The sequence below is a fragment of the Octodon degus genome, unplaced genomic scaffold (genome assembly GCF_000260255.1).
Source record: "Octodon degus isolate 3935 unplaced genomic scaffold, OctDeg1.0 scaffold00170, whole genome shotgun sequence".
Classification (NCBI taxonomy): domain Eukaryota; kingdom Metazoa; phylum Chordata; class Mammalia; order Rodentia; family Octodontidae; genus Octodon; species Octodon degus.
The window spans coordinates 5,249,208-5,273,309 of NW_004524746.1; the positions used below are offsets into that span (position 1 = coordinate 5,249,208).

Consider the following 24,102-nt stretch of genomic DNA (forward strand, 5'->3'; position numbering starts at 1 on the left):
GTCCGCCTGTCCGCCCTTTGCGGTGACTCGTCCGCTCCGCGCCCCCTTGCTGGAGGAGGAGTGAGGACTCCCCCGCCTGTGGACGAGATCCCTAGTCGGAAGGCGGAAGCCGCAGGTGCCCGGGCTTTCTCAGGCTTGTCCTCGCTCGGCCGGCCGTGGGAGTGAGAACCACTGGCCTGTCCCCGGGTTAGGAAGACAGCTCGGCCACTGTCAGGAAACAGACGCGGAGCCTGCACGCCTGCCCCGCGTGCCATGCGGGTTACCTGCATTTGCAACGTTTAATCCCATTATTAAAAAAGAACTTTCTTTGACCATCTGGTGAAACGTAGAGTATCTCCTTTCCCGACCTTTTCTTTGTCTCAAGCCCCAGGCCTTGTTTTATTTAATGTGCTAATTTAGGGAAGTGACACAGAAAAACCTTACCTACTTTAAAGCCTATAGGTAAATTTCAATAATAGTTTTCTAGTTTACATGGTTTAGAATTTTAAAAAGTTAACCAAAATAACCCCCTTTGTTGAGTATGTGAAATGCTGAACTGCTGTAAGAGGCAATTTCGGAATATGGAAATAATGATACAGACTGCAGTGATTTATGAAGTATGTGTGACTGTTGCCCTCATTAGGCATGTGAGTGATACAGGGGAATGAAACTCCCAACCTGAAGGGTACCTAGGAAGGGTTCGTATTCTCTAAAACTGAAGAGTGGGTTTTAGGAGCAAACGGATGTTAAGAGCAGAATATAGAGAGAATGAAAGCTTCTGTCGGAAAGAGAAACGGAAGGGGGACCTGAATGGGTTGCCCCAGGAAGCCACTGTTCCCAGGGATTTTTATAGAGTAAAACCATGTAAAGAGGCGTGTCTAGGGTGGGAACTGGCTTAGGTGGGCAGGAGGTGGGACAAAATTTATGGTCAACCAATAAGGTTATAAGCACCATTGCTCAGGTAAAATTGATTAAATCCAGAACCAAATGAGGAAGCGAGTCAGATAGCAAGCGGACACGAATATAGAACAGAAGTTTTACCCAGTACCTGGTAAACTGTTGGATTAGTGACTCTTCCTGGCATCCTCAAGGTGAGGATCAAGCCCAGATGCTAATCTTTAGGGAGGTCAGCATTTGTTCGATCTTTGGTCCTTAGTTTTAGCCCACAGCAAGTGCGTCCATGTCTTTCGCACAGTTGTAAGGTATCTTGTCTTCCACGCTGTCTCCTTTGAGGGCCTTGCCCTGTATGGCTGCCTATGATATTTTTATCTACGTTAGCTGCCTATAACATGACATTACCATCATGTTTACTAATAATTGTTTCAGTAAACAAAAGCTTACATGTTAAATTTAAGGCATCTAAGACAAACTTTCCTGAAGGATTTGATGTCAACATCTCTGATGATACCCAATAGAATCTTCTGATGTACTGGACAGATCGATAAGCCATTCTCAGTACACTTTGGAGATATTTTGAAAACTTAAAATTGCACTTAATGAGATTGGCTGAGCTAAAATAAATCTACAAAGGAAAATGAGAGTGCATAACTTTGAGAGTTCTCATAATATGGACATGTCAAAATTAAGCTTGTTATGTTGGAAAAGTGAATTAAAAAAATAACTGATTATAAAGTAATTAGGATTTTTAAGGTAGTAATGAAAATGTATAGCTCTATATCACAGAGTTAAACTTAGCTGATAAATGAATTTGTCTTTTATTGGAAATGCATCTTTTAAAAATTAGAAGCACAGTTACGTTAGAAAACATTACAATTTCTTATGTAGTGATAGTAATTAGAACCCTTAAATCAAGCCTAGGCCTCTGATAGAAGTTAAGTTGAAGTTTCTTATGCCCCTTAAGTTTAATGGACTTTGGACAAACTACATCACTACATCAGTTTCCTGACCTGTAAAATGAAAATCTATTTAGTAAAGGTGTAATATAAATCCAGATAATTCTACCTACTTAAAGGTTGTAAAAGAAGATGGCCATGTGAAGCACCTGTTGCATATTGGCTACTGAAGATTGACTTGTCTTTTACCATCTTTGCATTTGGCCTCTTCTACTTTCTCTTAGCTGCAGAATCAAAATTTTAATTAGAAAAGAAGAAGGTAGGTGTGTGTGTGTGTGTGTGTGTGTCTGTGTGTGTGTGTGTTTTAGCTAAGCTAGATTCTTTAAAAACTGACCTTCAAAATTTTTAATTACGCAAATCTCAAAATTCATATTGGTGAATTTGGGGCATAATCTCTTTGTTAGAATTTCTGATTAAACATAACAAAATAATAAAACTTTTAGACTATAAATCTATAGATGGAATTCTGTTAATTTGTACTTAATAAACGCTGAGGGAGTGAAGACATGAGTGGTAGAAACTCATTGGTAGAGTACATGCTTAGCATAAGGAAGGGTTTAGATTTAGTCCCCAGTTAAAAAAAAAAAAAAAAAAAAAAAAAAAAAAAAAAAAAACCTACTTCAAAAAAAGCTGGTTTTGGTTACTTTTGGGTTGTTTTGGGTTGGGTTTTGACTAGAAAAATGCCAGAGTATTCTTAGAACTTTAGACCACAAAACTTTAATGACTAGAGATATTTGGAAGAGGGCTTATAGGATGATAGATGAAAGGACAGTAGTTATGCAATGAATAATACTCCATGCTGAAAGTTTTGTATTCCAGTCATTTAACAATCTTTTATTAGCTTAGACCATTGTATCAGTTACTTTTTTTCTTCTAAGAAATTTTCAGTTTTACCCAAATTCAATTTTTTATTTACCTTTATTTTGTTTTCTTTAGATGAAGATTGAAAATTATGACCATCATAGATGGCCAAGCTCAAACTAATTTTCTTTTCTACATAAAGTACCTTCCCTACAAAACTGCAAGTTATGTTATTTTCCACCCTATTTGCTATTCTCTGGACTTTTTCCAACTCCTTAATATTCTTAAACTGTGAATGTTAATATTTCACTGGAAATATTACTTCCTTACTCATTTGAGCATGTGAATAAGCAGTATTTGGGGTTTCTTCCTCATCATACATAAAGGATGCTTTTTATTCACATTAATCATGAAATCAAGAAGTACTGGCTGCATTTGTTTCAAAACTTGTAGCAAGTGCTTTCTGCCTTATTCTCTTTTAGCAGAACACAAGACATCTTTTATTCTGTTTTCTTTGGCAAGTTACAGTCTTATCTCAAATTCTTTACCCAGTTTGAGAGATTGGATCTGATCCAGAAAATAAGCATTTTGTTTCTCTTCAGCTGAGTTCCTTGAACTGAGTAAGCTAGCTTAAAATGACTAGGGATTTTATTTTCACATATACACATAAAATACATATTTTGTACTAGAATGTATGTAAATATAACAAAGAAAATGCAGTTCTTGGATTTAAAATCTAATGCGCTCTCCTTTCTCCATCTTTCTGTCTCTGTGTCTCTCTGTCTCTCTCTCTTTCTCTGCCCCTCTCTCTCTCCTTCCCTTCTACTCTCCCTTCCTCTCCCCACTTCTCTCCTCTTACTTTGCTACAGTCATTTGTAGTGAAGCCCTTGGAGGTGAGAATTTAGCTCAGTGTTAGCACACTTGCCTAGTAAGTTGGAAGTCTTGGGTTTGGCCCTCTACTCCAAAAACAAAAAATAAACCTCAACTAATGTGAATCCCTCCTTTTGGTAGAAAACATTGAGGTACCTTCTTTCTTTCTTTACATCTCTTTTTATTTTTTTGGTACTGGGGATTGAACTCAGGACCTTGTACTTATGCTGCTGAGCTACCGCCCAAGGAACGTTCTTTATGGAGGAGATGATGTATTTTCTGATACATCCCCTTTTGTGATTGTTATCAATCACAAACCCTTTGCGGGTTTCTCTTGTCCCACTCCTCTGTTACAGATTTTTCTTCTTCACAGATGTCATTGATTATGTGCCTTTGCAAGTCCTCTAAAACACCTTATTCCCTTTACTAATGTGAATCGTTCCGAATGCGGTGGCACCCTTCACTGTGGGGACGTGGCAGCAGCAGCACACAGGGATCTGCGGCACTCAGCAGCCACTGTATCCATAATTGCCGTACTGACACAGAGAACTCAATTACACAGTCAAAACAACAGCAAGTCTGGATAGTGCAGGGGCGATGAGTGTCACTTCTCTTATGCAATCTCAACGTGTTCACTTTGTGAAATGCTTCTGCACATTTTTATGTAAATGTTGCGTATAGCAGTGCTTGAATTTGTTCTACATGTTCTACCAAGTTAAATGTGAAGTGTTTTATTTTTCATCAAGTAACATCTTGAAAACTCAGTTAACACCTTTTTTTGGCCTTGCATTCTCTTTTCAATCCCATTTAAGTACAAGCATTTTGGGGGATTACTTTTTTAAAACTTCTTGATTATAACTGATTTGAATTTCTTATTGCTGTTAGTGGAAAACTGAATTCTTATTCACACTAGTGAATATCAGTAATGATTACCAGCGACCACTACATGGTCTAGTCTCCAGACACTGAATCCATAGCTTTATTCAAGAAGTGATTTGAAGAACTAAAGGTGTTCTAGAATCCCAGACGCTGCATACTGGTGTTCAGGTTGTCACTCTAACTTTAATGAATATTCAGTGGCTTCCAGTTTAATTATCTCAAATGAGAAAGAAGACACTTTGGCTGTTTTATTGGGAAGTGCTCCAGTTTAAGCCTTAGGTGAGTAGACAACAGGAATATTTAGGGTTATTGGAAGGTGCTACCTGTCCCTGTCACTCCACTAATAGTGTTGTGGTAAACATTATGGTATCTTCTGTCACATAATGTTCTTAAAATCAATTTGTATTTTTATAAAGTGATAACTGCACATAATTGTAAAAGTCAGAGTACTGAAACATTTGTAGCAACATAGAAGCTCTAAGTTCCCTTCACTAGCCCCATTTGATTTTCTCAGAAACTTACTCTGAGCTGTTTTTTTCCTGCTACTTACAGCTATATTTCTGAATGCCAACTTGCTGCTTATTGATTAATGAATTTAAAGCATTATGTATTAACTTCTGAAAATAAGTGGTAAGGATTTTTCTGTTAAGCTACCACATCACCAATTCTCTTCCCCCAATTCAGTTGTAGCACGATCTGTGTTTAACTATCACACAGAATAATGTTACTGTATGAGTCAAGCATCTCACTGTAGTTATTTTACATTCTTAAAAAATGTTCATTTTTATCCTTTCTTATTATTTTATTTTATTTTTTGCGGAACCAGGGATTGAATGCAGGCCTTTGCGCTTGCCAGGCAAGTGCTTATTCTACTGAACCATCTCCCTGGCCCACTTTTTTGTCCTTTTTAAAACATTTTTTGTCCTTTCCAATAATTTCCTCAAGTGTTCTTTCTAAAGTTCTTTTATGTTCTTTAACAAATGTAGACAACTATAAAGTCCCTCTATTATTCCATGTTAACCTGGACTGTAGCCACATGGATGTTGATTGGAATTTTCTTCTTCAGTTATTAACCTCAAATTTTACTTTCTTTCTATCAGACCTATTTCTTGGATCCTATGTTATCTATTTTGGTGTACTCTGCTTTGGTAATGTATATTGCTTAGTGGCTTTTTAATAAAAGCTGCATAAAAGATAACAACTTTGAGAGCTTATGTACCTAATATCATTTAGCCTCACCCTGGACTGATGGCTTAATAAGATAAGGAATTTCAGGTTGCATATAGGTTTCCTTCAGAATTTTAGAGCATTCCTCTGTTGATTTCTGATTTTAAACATCATCATTAACATCTGATATCATATCCTCTGATCTATAGTTTGGATTGTGACTGTCCCCCAACAGCCTTGTGGCTAAGGTGTGATCTCCCACCTGTGGCACTGCTGCAAAATGGGGGGTCTTAGGAGGTGGGGTGTAATGGCAGGAAGCTGGGTCATTGAAGGGTATGCCTGGGAAGGGCATAGTACCTGGAGTCGCACCCTGTCTTCCTTTCCCTTTGCATCTCAGCCACCAGATGGTGAACAGGCTTCCGCACTGTGTGGTTCTGCCGTGATCTCCTGTGCCATACAGAAAACAACAGAACTGAGCAGCCGAAGACGGGAACCCCCAAAATTTAGAGCCAGAATAAACACTTCCCGTAGTAACAGAGAGCTGACTAAATTATTTTGTGTGTGACCTTATTAGTTTTGAGGACTTTTAGGATCTTCTGTTTGTGAAATTCTGAAATTATGATGTTCCATAGTGGGCTCTTTTTGCATTCATTGTGACAATTATTCCATGGGCCATTTTTGTCTAAAAACTCATTGCTTCTAGTACTGAAAATTTTTAATATAGTCTTATACTTTTCTCTCTGTAACTTTTTATTATTCTCTTTTTGGAATATATGTTGGTCAAATATCAGACTTCTTTATTCACTATCTAGCTAGTGGATCCAGGTTTGTGGAGCTGCGCTAGTAAACTCAGTGGCTTTCAGTTTAATTATCTCGGACAGTTTTGGGACACAGACACTAACGTTAGCCCTAAAGTTGGGGGAAAATATTAAAATCTCTCTCTTAATTGTTCGAAAGCCAGATGTTCCTGCTACCACCTTTGGCAAATGGATTCCCTGGACCACCTGCTTTTTTCATTTTATGTCCTTTCAAAGCACAGTTCATAGACATATATCAGATTAAGGAAATGCCAACAATCTATACCGTTGCTGAGAGAGAGCTTGAGATATCAGGTGTAACTTTAGCGATTTCTATTTTCATAAATTGGAAGTTTTCTGAACATAGGACAGATATTCAAAAGGTACTCAGTTCACTAATTCAGTGCGAACAGTTGGAACTTGAAGACATTGGCTAAGGAGCAGGATTTTTAAGAACAAAGCAAAAATATACTGTATACAATATAACAATTGCTCTCCAATTTTATCAAAATGATGACGTAGTGTGCCCTGAATTACATGCATATTACATATATAATAAAATTTTAGCACTCTGTTTCTAGGAAATACTCATTCCATTTTTTTGTTCTCCTACAAAACTTTTTGGAAGAACTAGCAATTATATCTCCTCCCAAGTTAACTGTGTCACTTATCCTTGAAAGGTCAATAATTCTTTTTACTGCTGTGAATTCATATAGTCGGATATCATTTATCAATAAGTACCTGTTAAAAAACAAAACAAAAAAAACAAGTAGCTGTTTAGCTGATCCATTAAAGAAAATTAAAATATTTTTAGTATATCATAATGTTTTGTCAAAACCAATGGTACATAGATTTTTCTATTTGCAAAGTAAAACTTTTTTTTTTTATGTATTTTAGTATAGGGTCTATAGGGTCTCACTACATAGATTAGACTTCTAGTGATCCTCCTGTTTGCAGCTTCCCAAATGCTGGGATTACAGGCGCGCGCCACCATACCCAGCTACATTTGCTATTTCAACGTGCCCTGGGGATGGGGCGGGAAGGGCACGCTGGAGATTTAACCCCAGTCACTGTGCTCTGCCAAAGCAGGTGCTTTAATCTGCTGAGCTATCGGCCCAACCCAAATACATTTGATGTATTTGTGTAGGTGAAATGATTACTTCTGATTAAAATAAAATATATGATTTTTATTTGCTTTTACTATTTTAAAAAGCATTATTTATTTACTTATTTACTTATTTGGTATAGGATCTTGGTATGCAGCTTGGACTAGTAGTGATCCTCCTGTCTCAGCCTCCCCAGTGCTGGGATTACAGGAGGGTGCTAGCATGCCAGTTCTCAGTGGCTAATGGGGGCATTCAGGGTCCCTGCACTTGCAAGGCGGGCGCTTAGACTGTGGAGCTATTTCCCCAGCCCTTTATGATTTTTAAAACTGATACAAAGTTTGTTACATAGGCTCTAAAATCACTTTAAGGAAAACTACAGCTTTGGCCACGCTCTTCCATATAGTATTAAATATGTGATATTCTCTTTAAGCTTTAGAGAGAGGATAAACAGGATCTGCTCACAAATTTAGCACAGAGACAGGGTTGTGACAGCAAAATAGAAGGAATGACTGTCCTTTGCCTGAAGATTATCCAGAAAAATTTAAAGGATGAAGTGAATTTCTTTCTCAGTTTAGGTGTCTGGGGCCCAGTCTGGTAGAAGAAATATAGGTATGTTTTAAGGGACTTCTGGGAATAATAGTGTTTAGCATGATATATTTCCCCAAATATTGAGGGTTGTGGGGATCGAACTACAGCAAGCTGAGGCTGACAGCTTTGTGGAAGCAGCCACTTAAAGAACTGAGCTAGGGCCAGGCCTCCTTCCCCAAATATTGAAGTAAATTGAAGTTTGACTTGGCGTTGTAAAGCAATTCTGGAAGGATCTGGAAGCAAGTTTAATGACGAGGCATATTAGAAACTGGAGGAAAAACAAGATCCAGGATAACAAGTCAGACTGACATGCCAGGGACTGGGGGAGACAGATCAGAAGTTCTGAACATGTAGCAGTGCCTGGCATTATGTCAGTGTCACCTAGGAACGTATTAGACATATGAACTCTCAGGCCCTCCTCTTGCCTCAATCAGAAACTCTAGGGAGAAGACGCATTAATATTTCAGTACCTCTTCCTTATCCCATACCGATGATTCTGATGAAGTAGCCTCCAAGAAGGCATCAAGGAGATCAAATTCACCACCACTAACAACTACTTCACCCTCCCCAAGTATAGTATTGCAGTGACTATATCTGAATCACCTTCTTTTGGGGGAAGGGAACTGGTAATGAACCACTGTGATTTATTCTTGTCACTTTAAGACTTTGATAAGGTACCAACAGCAGGTGGAATGTCCTTATTCACTGGCAAAAGAGCTGATATGGTGCCCAGAAATTAGTTGTTCTAACCTGAGTTCTGATAGCAACTAGCTGTGTAATCTTAGTAAAGTGACTTAATCTCTGTGTGCTCTTTAATCCATCTGTGAAATCAGAGGAATGAATTCATTATTGTTAAGGTAAATTTCAGCTTAAAATTATATGATCAATCCTGTTATTTGGATTAAAAAACATTGACCATGATTTAAAGAATATTGAATGAAAGGTGATACATAAAATATTGTCATTTTTACATTATTACATTTTTGGCATATAAAAATGAATATATTACCTTATTGTAAGTCTGACTAATGAACTAGAGGGCAGTAAAATTATTATTTATGGAACATAAAAATCATGCTTTTAATTACTTCAGAGCAGGAAGTATTAATTACTGTGGTTTCATGCAATTACAGATCTATGATGTGCATTTATAACCAATTGTTATTATATTACTAGTTTTGTTTTGTTTTATTAATTGATAAGGAAAAACATTGATCACTCAAATAATTTAGCCAGTCAGTGGTTACATTTGAATATATGTCTTATTCCTTGCTCCAGAGTCTATATTTAGAAATAATTTGTTAGAACTGATAGAGACCTTGGCAATTATGTGGTTCACGCTCCTCATTCACCTATGCTTATAAATGGAAAAGGCAAAAAAATTATGCGAGGATATGTGGATATATTTGGTTCATCACATAGCAACAGCTTTATTAAATTTGTCTAAAAATTCCTTTGACAGGCAACAAAACACATTTCAGTCAAATGACCTGGATTAAAGGCAACTGTATAATGGTCTAATTATGTAACTTCATTGTACCTGTGTTTTTTTCATAAAGTTGCAATAACATACAAAACTGCACCTGCTCCAACCCTGGCACATAATGGTTGCTCAGCAAATATTAGTACTGACTAGAACTAAAATTTGAGGGCCACTCACATAAAAGATTTTCAAGAATGTTATGCCAAGCTACTCAGTCATATTAATATATACTTTGTACATATAAACACATACAGCCTGGAGATGCTATCAACAGCAGAACAAGTTTTAAAACTCATTTACTTACCTTCTGCTCAATTCTGAAGGTTCTGCTCTCATCAGAAATACTTAAATATTATTTAAGATTGAATATTTGAATATTAAGGTTGGATCCTAAAATCTTAATACTAGAATAATGAGTATAACTTACTATTTACTCTTTTTCTAGAACCTATTTATCCTTCACTAGTGTTTGTAAAAGAATCATATTCAGTATTGGTATTGGAGCAGGTTCTTTCGAAGCAGAACCTGATATTGGGAACGGCTACATAAAGTTTATTAAGCAAATATTATTTAGGAAACAGGAAGGGAAGAGGCTCATAGGAAGGGAAAATTGACATGCAAATGCTATGGTCTCGAGGACATTCTTGTTTCAGCTTGATCTACCAACGAGAACAGGCTCTGGAGCAGAAATCACTCCACAGGAATGTCAGTGTCTTGATCAAAAGGATTGGCCTTTCGTATGTCATTGATAGGCACGCTTAGCCACTGACTTCGGGGGACAGAGGGAGGGACAGTTATAAGGGCAGCTCCACTGAGCTGAAGGCAATGGCAAAATTCTGGCAAAGGCCGAAACCGTGAGCCATTCGCAGAAAACACTCCTCGCGGGTGGTCGTGGCTACATGGACTGGTCGGGAAATGGAGCACGAGCAACATCAACAGTGTAGTTTCTTTTCCTCAAAGATTTCTCAAGCCATTTTTTCTTTACATTCACAATACACCTTATGGTAGTTTCTAGACTCGAGTAGAAATATAGTTTATATTGTGGGCCCTGGCACCTAGAGAGGACACCTTTTGCCAATTTCTACAAAAGCAGTGAGTAGACTAGTGACAACGTGGAAACCTAAGATGCAAGTGATGGGCCCGACAGCTTCTCAGCAGCACAAGGGTAGCAATGCTAACAACTGTGTATGAAAAATAATGCTGGAAGTCATGCTGTGTTTTCCTCAAAGTCTAATAACTTTTTTCTGTTTGATCATCATTGAATCTTGATTTCTCTTGCTACTTAGACATAGCTAAGACATTGTATGGATTTTTTTTTTTTGATCTTGGAAGCATAGGAGGCTTCTTTTCATTTTGGGTTTAGATTCTTGCCCTCAGCTTTAATTCTGTAGGGCCTGAGACGTTGGAGAAACTTTGGTATCAAAAATCCTTAATCATTGCACTGATGAAAAGTGCACCAAGAAATCAGGGAAGACTTTAAATACTTAAAAAAGAATGAATTCAGTGTAGAAATTTGCTTTCATAGATGATAACTATGTTGAAAAGCCAAATAGAGACCGTGAACAAACCTCGAGATTAACAATGGAAGAAAATGACTGCAACATTGAGGTTGAAGAAACACAAGAAGAAGGCAGAACGAGTCATCTAGCAGAAGGCAGAAGTTTGGTGATTTAGTTAGTGGCACCACAGTGGTGCAAATATGTTCAGAGAGAAGAGAGGGGAGAGGTTTCCTGCTGCTTTCTTCCCTCAGCCCTCCACCATGCTGCCAGTGCCTCCCATGGGCTTACCCAGCCCAAAGCTAGCTCAGGTGGAAGCTGAGAAAGATGCACTGCAGGGGTTTGGGCCCCTCCAATACAGAAAAGCTCAGAGGAAGTGGGGGTGTTTCATAGCAGTCAAGGGCAGTCACAATAATATTTGCTAACATAACCTTGGAAGACTATATTTGGCCTTCTAACTTCCCAGTGACAATGTATCATTGAGAGGACAGGGCAGGCCTGTCCTGATGTCAAATTCCTTTCCTCCTGACTGCTTTTTTTCCATTCAGTTTCTGTTTATTACTAGCTTTTAAATGATTTGTTGACAAAATTCCATGTATGATTTTTACTGTGCTATACTTTCTTATGCTAGACATCTGGTCTTCATTAAAGCACACAGCCATGACCTCTTGCAACAGTAGCTGCATTTAGGGTTTGTGACTGTGCCTGCTGGTTCACGGAGGATCTAAATGGGAATGAACATCCGACCTCAGCCTGCCCACTCAAAATTGTCTCCTGAGCTGGGAATCTGCGCTTAGATGATAGTCTCTCCTGACTACTTAGGCTAGGATATGTAAATTGAGGAGTGTGGTGTAGTGATAGTATGCATAAAGAAGAAGAGAAAGCAATTTTCAGACAAAATAAAGCATGAAGTAAATTTACAGAAAGGCAGAGATGGGTGATGTTGTTACCTCCCCCAGTGGAAAGGGATTCAAGGGAGTAGTAGCCTGTTGTCCTGCTAGTTTTTCAGTTCTTAGTTTAGATTTTTGGAAGACCCAGTTTCATTTCGTATTATTGGATTCTGAGAAGTACTATGATGTAAGGTGGAAAAACTACAGTATTTAAATTAAAACAATTACTATGGTTAAGATACTGTCACTAATACTCCTCAGAACACGCTCACTCTCTTCAGACACACTTAGTCCCGTAATTTTTTTCACTTTCTGAAGCAGTTCTGGAAGAACTTTTTCATGAATATCTTCAGTGTGCTGTCATGGTTGCTTTGATGTCCGGAATTGATTCAGATACCCTATGTGGTTATTCTGACTTTGAGGAAGAGCAAGAAGCCGCACGGTGCCAGATCCCATGAACAAGGCGAATGAGGACACACTGTAAGGACTTGACAAGCCTGCCTTTCTGTTAGATGGCACTCAGGAGCTGTGCTCACTGTACTTTTGATTGCATTTATTAAAGGTATGAAAGATGGATTCTAAAACTGCTTCAGAAAGTGGCAGGAACGACAGGATAAGTGTGTTTAACGTGAAGGAGTGTTTTCAAGGGCATTTGTGGCAGTGTATCTTTTACTCTAATAAACCTTAAAAATGTAAACATTTGCTCTATTTTTGATTGCCCATTATATATTATCCTACATAAATTCCTCTTCTTTAGCTTTTTCTAGAGATTTCTATTAACTGAAGAAAAAGATCTTTATTGAGACAGTATTTCAACTAATTTGAACAAGTAGTTTAAAAATTAAATTACATGCCTAACTATTTCACATTCAGATGTAATATGTTTCTAATATATTGTTAGGCTGGGACTTTGGATGAAAGAAGGAGGGCATAGTAAACATCTGAGCTGACTTGGCATGTTGACTCAGTACCCATGTGATGATCATATCTGCACACATGCACAGTGCAATGCTCTGACACACATGAGAAGAATGTCACCATGTTACAATTTCCTGTTTTAATGCAAGTCCATACAACATTACAATCTTCCTCAGGCTTTCCAAGCACTGCTGGTTTTATGTGTTACCACGGTCCATTGACAGACTACTGTGCTTCAGCGTGAACTGAGTGCTGCCTTTTGCTCTTGGCTCCATTCCAATATAGCAATTTTATAACCCCTGGGGAGGGACTAGAGAGGAGTTGAAACAAAGGACAGAATTAGATCTATTGCTGTAGTCCTCCAAATAGGCCCGCCAAGCCCATTGCAACTGGAAAGGCATGGAAGGAATAATAAATTGTCCTGTATTTTGAAGATGTTTTCATATGCCTTAGAACATTGGCCCTCATATTTCTGAAGGACCAGACCCCTGTGTTTGATGTATATATATATGCTATGTCTCCCTGCCAATCATTTATATGAAGAAGAACCTTGTATACTTGCAACTTCCTGCTATGCAAGTCATTGTAACCTGATGTTACTTTACGCAGTGAACTAGTATGGTATCAAATGGAATAGGAAGGTGGCCTAAGATGAAAAGTAAGCTGATTTGTGAGTCTCATTATAGCCTTCTAGTAATAGGCTCATTATAGCCTTTTTACTGTACTTGTTTTCAGTTGTTTGCAACTGAAAATCCGAGGTGATTCTGAAATTTTCACCATGAGGGTTGTTGCGGGTAATAGAACTTCAGGACAGTTCAGTTGTGTAGAATTGAATACCAGGCTTTGATGAGGAAAAGAAAAGTGAATTCTCATATTGTAAGGTGAAACACTAACATCAGACAGCAGAGAATTGTGTTATCATCTCTGGCTATTAGGATTTGTATCTACTGAATCTAGAGAGCCTTAAGACAAGGGTCAACAAACAGTAGGTGTAAGTAGTTAAAAGAAATCTTATGACTTACAAAAGTTTTATAAAGTATTTACTATCTGGCCTTTTAGAGAAATTTGTCAAGCCTTAGAATAATAGCATAGTTTTTTTTTTTTTTCCGTCAAATAAAGGTATTGGGAACTGGAGAGTGTGAAATAGCAGTGGGTAAATTAATCAATGAAAATGACAAACGCTTGCCTCAGAGCACAACCTGGTACGAAAGAACACTATGGATGGACATTTTATGTGATAATTCTAAAAGAATGTGTTTTGAGCAGTTATAGAACTGAGATAGCCAAAACTAAAACTTAGCAGGAAATGTAGCTCAGCAGCGCAGTGCCTGCCTACCAAGCACAGAGCCCAGAGTTCGATTCCTGGTTCCAAGAAAGAAAATAGTGAAAAAAAAAAGGGGGGGGTGCTGGGGAGAAGGCTCAGTAGAATAAGCGCTTCCCTGGCAAGTGCAAGGGCCTAAGTTCAGTCCCCAGTTCAAAAAAAAAAAAAAAAAAAAAACCACAGGATCATAAAATGAAACCTATTTCATTCAGGGTTGCTAAACCAGTAATTTGTGAAGTATAGAGCTGAAAGTACTTTGTAATAAGATATTTTTTAAGAAGGAAAAATGAGACATAATATGTTGCTTTGGGTTTTTAAACTTGAGTGAGAAAGTAACTGCTTTTCAAAAGTAATTTGAGGGCCGGGGAGATGGCTCAGTGGAATAAGAGCTTCCCTGGCAAGCGCAAGAGCCTAAATTCAATCCCTGGTTCCACCAAAAAAAAAGTAATTTGAATTATCCAATGCATGTTTTCTTAATAGTCATTTGGTATTCTGCCCATCATTATGTGATTTTTAAAACTCAGAACCTAAAAGTCTGTTATTTATAAAAACTCATGTTCCTAAACTTAAATACTTTGAAACAATGTTTAAAGTTTTTTCCAAATAAAAACATTTTCAGTGTGTTTTATATTGAACAAAAATATGGAAACTTCTCAGTTTGCAAGAAATTTACTTTCAAAATTTCAACAAATGCAATGCAGATGGATGCAATTAGAAACATAAGCATCATACTTGAATGAGCAGAACTAATGCCTGGCTTCTTCTATAGCTGTTTTTGTTGTTGTTGTTGTTGTTGTTTTTTGTTGTGTTGTTTTGTTTTTTTCAGAATCGGGGAATGAACTCAGATCCTTGCACTTGCCAGGGAAGCCCTTATTTCACTGAGCCATCTCCCCGGCCCCCTAGCTGTGTATTTTTATAGTGTTTTAGCTGTATATACTAAAGTACAGTGTATATACAAACTCATCTTACAATTAAACTCAGGACAAATTTCAAAAAGTAATAAGCCAAGTTTTAAAAAATTATGCTGTACATGTTCTTAATATTTCAATGTATTAGTTAGTTTTCCTGTTTCTGGAACAAAATACCTGACTCTGCTAATGTAAGGAGGGGAGGATTTTTGAGAAGGGGAGATTTTTGAGAAGCTGACTCCCAGACAGAGACATCATGGTGGAAATGCGTGGCAGAGAGAAACTGCCTAGTTCATGTCAGCAGGAAGCACAGCAGGGAAACAGGGCCATGGGGGAAGGAAAGAGAGATGAGGCATAGACCCCCAGCGTGACACTTTTGTGACCTTTCCAGGTACACCTACAAGTGTGTGCTACCAATCCCAGGGACCAATCCCAGAGCCAGTCCAGGTCCACCAGAACTAAGACATTTAGGTAAAACAAAAAGCTGTGTTCTTAAAACTATTAATTCACTGATCATTTAAAAGGACTACCTTTTTGTATAGTATCGTTGATAGTCCTTATAGTTTATCTGTTTTCGACTTCTTTGTTCATTATGAAGTGTGATATTAGATGCTTTTTATCAAGTTGAGGAAGTTCTTATCTATCTTCAGTGTGTTGAGAGTTTTCCTTATAAATGGATGATAAATTCTGTGAAATGCTCTTTCTGTATCTATTAGATAAGTTCATATTCCTTTTCTTTTTAGTCTGTGATATGATAAAATGAGCTGAGTTTTAAATATTGAAACAATCTGTACTCCTGTGATAAACTACAGTTGATAATGACATGCTATCTTTTTTGTATATTGCTTAACTCTTTTTAAATATTGTTAGGGATTTTTATGTTCAGTGATATGGGTCTGAAAAGGACAATCATCTTCTAAAATTCTCTTTTTTTTTTTTTTTTTTTGTGGAACCGGGGATTGAACTCAGGCCCTTGCGCTTGCCAGGGAAGCGCTTATTCCACTGAGCCATCTCCCCGGCCCCCATTTTCTAAAATTCTACAAACCAAGGAATTGTTCTGAATTTGACTTCCTAGATTTCTATGTCCTTCTAATTCCTCCATGTGTTGACATTGTCATTTCATGGTGATGCGCTTACAGTGTTCAGTATTCTGAATGTCATCTCTGATAGTACTGATTTTGCCCTTGGAATGGAACTTTTCCATTTCTAAAGCTGCGTAAATCACTGGTCCTGGTTTATTCCCAATGGTGAATTTTTTGCCAGTTAGTTAGTTGTTGTTGTTGTTGTTGTTGTTGTTGTTGTTGTTGTTGTTCTTCTTCTTCTTCTTCTTCTTCTTCTTCTTCTAAAAAAATCTTTCCTTTATCTATTTATTTATTTATTTAGTAATTTAGGGAAGAGTCTATAGGTGGTCAGGGTCTCACTACTAGATCGGACTCATAGTGACCCACCTGTTTACAGCCTCCCAAGAGCGGGGATTACAGGTGTATGCCACCATGCCCAGTCTTTTTGCCAGTTAGTTCTTAGGCAGTTCTTCCCTAACGTATTGTAGGTAGCCCACTCTGCCTATGTGGAATTTAAGATCTTTTGACAGCTCCTGGAATTCTTCAAGTAACAGTAAAATTAACCCAAGCATCTACCGGTGCCTGGCACTCCTGTGCTCACTGAGCCATTACACTTTCCCCTTCCTGAAGCTTTCTGCTTTAAGTTTTTCTGTGTCCTTGTTTCCCAGTGACACTTCTTCTGTTCTTCATATAATTATCTTTGTCCATTGGGCTTTCTGATAAGAGTATAAATATGCTCAAATATGTCTCAAAACTATTTTCTTGAGGCAGGCAATTTAAATAGATTAACAAATAAATAAACCTTGGCTATTTAGTTGCTGACCTGTATCTTTCCTCTCCCCAGCCAAGTTCTAAAATGAGTAGTCTATCTTCACTGTCTACACTTCCTTCTTTGTCTTTCAGTAATCATGCGATATGAGCTTGTTTTCAACTCCAACATGCCAAAGACTGAGCACACCAATAACCTGAGAAACTTTAGTTATGTAACATCTTGGTAGAATTTACTGCTTTCTCCGTGGAAGACTCTTCGCCATGAATTCATGTGATGTCTGCCTCTGGCACGTATGTAATCATTCCATTTTCTCTATTGGCTTTGCATTTTAATTATTGATTATTGATTTTAATTATTACTGATTATTTATTACTTGCCAATAAGCTTACTTTACTTTAATTTATGTACCTTCTTTTTTAATTTCCCTTTTTCACAGCTTAAGGGGTTGTTACTAACCATACTCCTCAAACACAGCTACTTGTACAGTCAGCAAGAGAGCTGATTTAAGTCTTTCCAGAACTGTGCCTTTCTCAGTGACCCTGTTAATGCCTATGACTTCTGCTGCATCTTTGTGACTCCCAAGTCGCCCTCCAGACCTTTCTCCTGAGGTTTAGCACTACAGCTATAGTGATAAGCTCTGCAGTCACCTTACACAGACCCACATGCATGGTCTTCACTTCAAAATTTTCCTCTTCCAGTGTTGCTTATCTTAGCGAATAACAAACACCATCCCACACTCTTTTGCAGTGAGCAACCTTAAAGCCCTCCTGTTTTCTTGTGCTATCCTTGCATTCTGCCAAGTTTCTCTCTTGTTAGCCTACTGTCGCCTCATTCTCATCTCTTCTTCCTGCACCCTAGATCAAGCATTTTTAACTACCTAGCTAGTCCCCTATTTTCAGTCTTTAACCATCTCCTAAGTAATCCTATATTTCTTTTTCCATTTGTAAGCAAAAATTTGATTATGTTATCTGTCCCTAACAAAGCTTCTTCAGAAGCTCCACATTGTTAGCAAGGCAAGATCTTTCTGCTTTCTTTCTTTCTTTCTTTCTTTCTTTCTTTCTTTCTTTTTCTTTCTTTCTTCCTTCCTTCCTTCCTTCCTTCCTTCCTTCTTTCCTTCCTTCCTTCCCAAGACATATCACGCTTTTTTTTTTTTTAAATGTATTTAGTACAGTGTCTAGAGGGTCTTACTACACAGTTCAGACTTGTTATGATCCTTCCTGTTTTCTGTTTTTCATCCTCCCAAAGTGCTGGGGCCACCACCATGCCCAGTCTCAATCTCCATCTCAGTTCACCCTGGGGGCAGGGCTGGCACAGCAGGCCAGGGATCAAATCCTGGCCCTTGAGTCTGCCTAAGCAGGTGCTTTAATCCACTGAGCTGTCTGGCCAGCCTGATCAGGCTTTTTAGTATCTGTCACTTCCTAATTCTCCGACCTCACTTGTTGATAACTCCTCCTCTTCCCCTAACCATACACAGTTTATACAGTATGCTGCCAATCATACTTGCAGTTGCTGGAGCAGGCCACATTTTCTTCCACTGTATTCTCTCAGTTTAAAACAACCTCTCTTGTGTTTCTCCAAGTTTACCTATAGTTAAGGTTTCCTTTAATAATCAGGTTATATATTTATATCACTTGTGATAACTTCTCTGAATTTCCCAGAAGATTTTTTTTCTTTTTCCTCTGTGCCTGTGATTCAATTTAGAGGCAAGTCAATCCCATCCCAGCTTAAAGTATAGTAAAATTATTTGTTTTCATTTGACTCTAAGGATCCTGTATTTTTTTTTTTATAAGTATGTGTCCTCATTTATGAATCTTTTTCCTGGATATGATGCACCACTGCCTAGCACGGACTCTATAAGAATTCTGACTAATTGAATAAAGATACAAAAGAAGTAAGTAAAGAAGGGGAAAGAAAGAAGGGGAAGAGTTCTAGAGCCCTAAGAAACTACTGTGATCAGAGAATGTCTGTTTCTTTTTATGATAAATAATCATGGATCTCCAAGTGCTAAATATTTAAATGACAGCTGAGCCTTTGAGTCTTTACTTTAGTCTTCACACTTACTTAACAAAGAGTATGAGGAAAACTATTTAGTGCCTAAAGATACCAAATAATATACTCTTCCTGCTTTCTAAATAAGACAAAGCATTGTTCCAAGGATGTTTATTCTCTGGGCATGTTCTATCTCTCCTGGTATGTACAGTTCATTTGTTATCACTTTACTCTTCCTTAAACTGTTTCAGTTTCCTTCCCAAGAGTTGCCTTCCGAGGCTTACTCCTGTTCTTACTTTTAGTGGCCTCGTGCAATTTTCCTATTATATTAACTGTTCTTTTTGTAAACTAGATTCTTATTTTCCCTCCCTCCAGCTTCTATTCCTCTAATTCTTAATTGAAAGACTACATGTGGACTTCTCACAAATTGTATTCTGTTCTGCGGAACATTATGTCTATATCATAGCGTAATAGAAAAGGTCCCTAAGTGTGGCTGCTGCAGAATTCTTTGAATTAACAAAAAAGCTTTCCTCTCTCTGTCATCAATTACAGTTGTATTTTGCTCTTTTGATTTTAAAAGCGTATGAATATTTCCTCAATTACCCACACAGAACGCTAGTATTCCAAGACAACCTGAAATAGCATGAGCTCTAACTGCTTGCTGTTCGGCTACTTTCAAAACCCAGTAAGCTATGAAGTAGTTATAAAAGTTTTCAGTGGAAATGATCTCCATTGAAACCCGTAGGTAATTTCAGTTTATTTTTGATTAAATTAGATCTCTGGAAGACTGCAAAGTGGTACCATGTTAAGTCTTTCATGGAACCAAATAGACTGTTATTTTTTTTTTTAAAAACTCCTTACATTTATAAAAGATTGTTAGAGAAAAAATCAGAAGTTTACTTTTATGTTTATTACTTCAAAACTATTGCTGCAGACATTTTCTTAAGTAATATAACTTAATAGTGTCTTCATAAAAGTGCTAAATGAGATATTTCTTTTGGAATTAGTTGCAGAGATTGAATAGGCTTTCCAGAAGCACTGGAAAGATTTAATACTTTTTCCTGATGATATTTATGAAATATAATATTTATGTCCCATTGTCTGCTCTATTGGTAGCTGTTACAATACTCAGAGCAAAATGTAATGAATGAGTAGTCCAACTATGTCAATGCTTTAAAATTTTTTAAAAATAATGTTTCCATAGCACTTGTCATATTTGCATACAAAAGAACAGTTGAGCTTGATATGCCAAGTATATTTTAATTACATTATAATAATATTAAATTTAAAAAGTTATTTGTGGATGCTTTAGAAACACTTCATATACAATCAATGAAACACATCATTATACTATGTTAAGCTCTGGGATCGGCTTATTTTGTCTCCCTACAAAATAAGATGCCTTTCTATCTATAGTATATATCTTTTAGTGCCTTGAAATTTCTTTGTAAAGAGATTCATAAATGCAGTTGGCAGCAATCTAAGTACAAGTAGCTTATGCTAAAAAATAAGTGAATAAAATCTATTGGTTTCCTAACAGGTGTTCAAGAAAGACTTCAGGTATAACTGGATTCAGATCCAATGGTATCTTTTAAAGTTTAACTTTGTTTGTTTGTTTATTTGCAGTACTAGAGATTGAACTCGGGACTTTGCACTTGCCAGGTAAGTGTGTATGCCACTGAGCTATATTCCTGGCCCTTTAAAGGTTAACATTAGAGGAACAGCTGTATAAGTAATCTTATACCAGGAAGCCACTTATTCTATCTATAATTATAGATGATGTAAGTATTGTATCACTATAGTAAAATATTTATTTATTGCACTAGCAGTGATTGAATCCAGTTAACTAAAACTGAGTTACATCCCAAGACCAGTTGTTCAGGACTACCACATCTGGCTTATTATTTAACTTCCATAGTCAAAAAACAAGTTAATCTCAATAATGTAAGTTAATCTCAATAATGTAAGCAACTTGCTCTCAAACTATTTTTGTAAGTTTAGCTGATATTTTAAGTATCAATATTTTCTACCTTTTGAGATATTCCTCTGGAATATCCTATCAATAAAATATTTTTACTTAATACTTTTTGGAAATGTGAAACTATACAGGGCTTTTGGGTTACATTTACATGGCAGCAGCTACTGCAATACTTCTCAGTTTCTCCCGAGACCAAGAGTCTTGGGATGTTTTCCTTGTGTCATCTCATACACTTGTGCAAGGCAGATGGATTCCTCAGTGCGTACTGTGTTGGCACCACCCTAATTTTAGTCATAGCAATGCAGTTGCCATGTAAGACCTGTCCATTCAGGGATTCTACCAGTTTTTTTTTTTTTTTTAAATCAAGATGGCATGTGGCCCAGGTCAGGACAAGGAAAGAATTCTGCCCTGCAACTTGAGTTTCAAAAGAAGTTATTCTGGAAGAAAAAAATCAATTGTTCACTCTGGTGATGGAGAGCTGAGGAGATTGCCCATGAGTTCCTTTTGGCGTGGTCCTAAGCAGGTGATATTGCCCTCATGTATTATACATATATATGAGCTTTGCCATCCTTCTAATAATTTCTTTCTTGTACTCTCAATTCGGTTTCTGATTTTATGGCCCATAATCCTTTCTAAGTGGATCTTATCATTTGACACTTTAAATTTAATTACTCATTCCAGCTTATAAATTCAAAATAAGAACTTACCAGTGCTAATGTAGAATTTCTTTGACACTGTCACAGTGAAAGACATACAAATAATGAGCTATTAAGCTATGTCTGTTTAACATTTCTCTAACCCAAGTCAAATGAGAGGATCTTTCTTACTTTAATCTTACTGCATAATGATAAAGTACCTATTATTTTCAAGATGTAATATAAATCTCTGAAGATTAAGAAGACAGTTCGGGATTTTACAGTTTCCTAGGAAGTCAACTGTGAGATGGAGTTTACTAGGTAAAGGCTGTGGACAGCAGTATCCACAGTATCTGTACCAGTGGAAGAAAAGGGACAGGAGAAATAAACAAAAGGAAAACTTGCAGAATGAAGCAAAAAATTCTGGTCCATCCAGTAAAACCTTTGAAGTTAGTTAGTATTGTCCTGCATAGTATTCTCAGGATGGTGTCAGTTGTCATTGCTGTAGCTGCCGAGAAGGAGCATGGCCTTGGTTGAGGTGGCTGTCTGCAGTGGAATTGGTCTTCTGGGGGCTGGCAGCTGAAGGCTGTGTGCCAACAGCCCTTCAAACAGCTGGGGTAACAAGTTCTCTGGGGTGCAGGATTCAAGTGATGCAGCTCAGTGTCCACTTCAGTTAACTACTGAGTGCAAGAGAGTAGGAAATGCAAACGGCAGTCCAGCGGTCTACTGGACATTTGTGAAATCCTTTGGCAAACAATCTCACACAATAATTATGGCTGAAATTTGGCCACTTGATAACATGAGGAAAAATGTGATAGAGATGAAGATTTTTTTAAAAAGTAGAAACACTATAGTCAAGAAAGATACAGGGGGCTGGGAAGATGGCTCAGTAGAATAAGCGCTTCCCTGGCAAGCACAAGGGCCTGAGTTCAATCCCTGTTCAAAAACAAAAACAAAAAAAACCCAGGGTTTTTGTAAGTACTGAAAGTTAGGCTGAATATAAAATGAATAAATATGACTTTATGAAACATTCACTACATTGTTTTTATTTACATTATTATGATTATTATTTAATGTATGTATTTGATAGAGGATCTCACTATGTAGCTTAGACTCATAGTGATCTTCCTGTGGGATTATAGGCATGCTCCACTAAGCCTAGATTTGGTTGCCAGCTCAGTACGCCCGGGAGTGGGGCTGGCCCACCATGTGGTGCTGAAAATTGAACCTCAGTCCCTGAGGTAGCCTAAGAAGGCGCTTAGTCTGCTAAGCTATCTTGCCGGCTCTTATATGATTTTGTCATAAGCAGGGAGAAATGTCAGTAATAGTTTGTCTGTGGACTGGTATTTGGAAATCAATGGCATATGTGAGCTATTCTTAAAAAAATAGCTCCCATGGATTTCCAGGAAAGACTTAGTAGGAAAGGTGACATTAACACTAGTCAGTTTCGGGAGCTGGTGCTGAAATGCATCAGGAAGGAGGTTTCTGGTTGAGTACTGATGTGGGCAGAGGCACAAATCGGGACCACAGGGTGTGATCACATGAAGAGGCACCAACCTGCTAGGAGGGGAATTTGTCACAAGGAGAACACTAGTGACTCACCGAGGACTGAAACTAGGGTTCATAGGGTCAGATTATTCAGTAGACAGTGGAGAAATACAGGTTTGTGAGTAAGACTTTACATGAGTAGAGTTGTGCTGTATTAAAATTAACTCATTAGGAAACAGGTTTTATTTATTACATACACTTAAAATAGATTATGTGTCAGGGATTCTGTGCTTTTGTTATGGTTGAAGTCTGTGAAGAAGAAGAGGAAGACGTGAGTAAGCAATATGATATTGAGAATGTGCAGCAAAGATAGATATGCTAGATCTAGTCAGGAGCAGAGCCACTGGGATGTGGCAACTTATTGGACTGCTGTGTGACAGGAGCAGGGACTTAAACGGAAGGGAACAAATAGTGTTAGTTTCACTAATGGAAGAAGAGTAAGGGAGAGAGATTTTGTAAAATGTGTTACAATATTATAAACAGAAAGTCCAGTGAGTTATAGGTATCATGCATTTAAATATTTTGCTTAGGGAAGCATAGACTGAAGTGAGATTTTATTTCTAAAAAAAAGTCTTCTGTCTTCTGTCTCTTGTTGTAACATGGAGAGTTCAGTGTTAACTAACAGTAAAATAGAGACAGGCTCCCTTTTTTCTGGTATCAGGTTAGCTGAATCTCTTGCATATGGGAACTCTTTTTCATTCTTTATGAGATCAAATTTCAGTCAACACTGTCCTATGCAAAATGAGGTCTTCCTGTATGTAGATTTCAATAACTATGCATCAAGTTTGCTGTACTTCAGCACTGTTAATATTTTGGTGCATGTTTTTATTTATTTATTTAAGGGCTGTTCTGTGTCTTGTAGGATATTTGGCAACATCTCTAGTCTCTATCCTCTGGATGCCAGCAGTAGCTCCCTCTATTGTAAGCAACAGAAATGTCCCCAGACATTGTCTAATGTCTTGTTAGCTGACAAAATACCTCAATTAAGAAACATTACAGTGTATATGCGAGTAGATATGGAGCTATCAATCTAAATTGACATTGATAGTGGTAGATAAATCTC

The 24,102-nt window shown here is 37.5% G+C and overlaps 1 long non-coding RNA gene across 2 annotated transcripts in view; it reads left to right on the plus strand.

Moving 5' to 3' along the window:
• LOC111813190 overlaps positions 1-24,102 on the plus strand; it is a 29,025-nt gene that overhangs the window by 742 nt on the left and 4,181 nt on the right. Inside the window, exons 2-4 of one of the 2 annotated variants that reach the window (XR_002818508.1) lie at positions 17,021-17,179; positions 20,505-20,540; positions 21,224-21,379. This is a non-coding gene — a long non-coding RNA (uncharacterized LOC111813190). The remainder of the gene's footprint in view (positions 1-17,020; positions 17,180-20,504; positions 20,541-21,223; positions 21,380-24,102) is intronic. The other variant, XR_002818507.1, reaches the window with a different exon arrangement.